Consider the following 328-nt stretch of genomic DNA (forward strand, 5'->3'; position numbering starts at 1 on the left):
ATTGACAACGGTGACACCCTACATAGAGCTTGCCATGGAAGGGACCTTGCGTGTGGGAAAAGGATTTCAAGGAAGAGTTGAGATTCAGAGGACAAAGCATCTCCAAAACTCCAACATATTTCTCATTACTACACAGCAAGTAACGCTGTTATTCTCTTTTATTTTTATAATCAAATCTAGTAATTTCACTAAATTCTTATTGGTCTCCTGACTAAGATTAATAAAATAAATATAGATTGCTTCAAACCAATAATCTCTGTGGGATCGACCCTTACTCACGTAAGGTATTACTTGGACGACCCAGTGCACTTGCTGGTTAGTTGTGCGG

The sequence above is a fragment of the Arachis duranensis genome, unplaced genomic scaffold, assembly GCF_000817695.3.
Source record: "Arachis duranensis cultivar V14167 unplaced genomic scaffold, aradu.V14167.gnm2.J7QH unplaced_Scaffold_40512, whole genome shotgun sequence".
Lineage (NCBI taxonomy): Eukaryota > Viridiplantae > Streptophyta > Magnoliopsida > Fabales > Fabaceae > Arachis > Arachis duranensis.